This window comes from Penaeus monodon, chromosome 30 (assembly GCF_015228065.2).
Source record: "Penaeus monodon isolate SGIC_2016 chromosome 30, NSTDA_Pmon_1, whole genome shotgun sequence".
Classification (NCBI taxonomy): domain Eukaryota; kingdom Metazoa; phylum Arthropoda; class Malacostraca; order Decapoda; family Penaeidae; genus Penaeus; species Penaeus monodon.
The window spans coordinates 26,663,373-26,663,654 of record NC_051415.1 but is presented as its reverse complement, the minus strand read 5'-3'; positions in this window follow the sequence as shown (position 1 = coordinate 26,663,654).

The following is a 282-nucleotide window of genomic DNA, read 5'->3' as shown; positions in this document are numbered from 1 at the left end:
TCCCCTTGTATAATGATACAATCTCACTCTCCCTTCACGCGTCTGGCATTTTTCTTGATTGCAAACCTTCATTAGTTCCCATATTACATTCACTCCTCCCTAACCTAAACTTAATAACACTTCTTTCCCTTTTTCTTCCTCTGCGGCTCTTTAAAGTCACGTCCATTTATCTCAACTGTTCAGTGTTTAACCTTTCCTTCATTTTCTTTGTTCACTTGCATCTCAAAATAATTATTCCACCTGTTCACTAGATTGTTAACTCCACTCCATTTATTGTTGTTG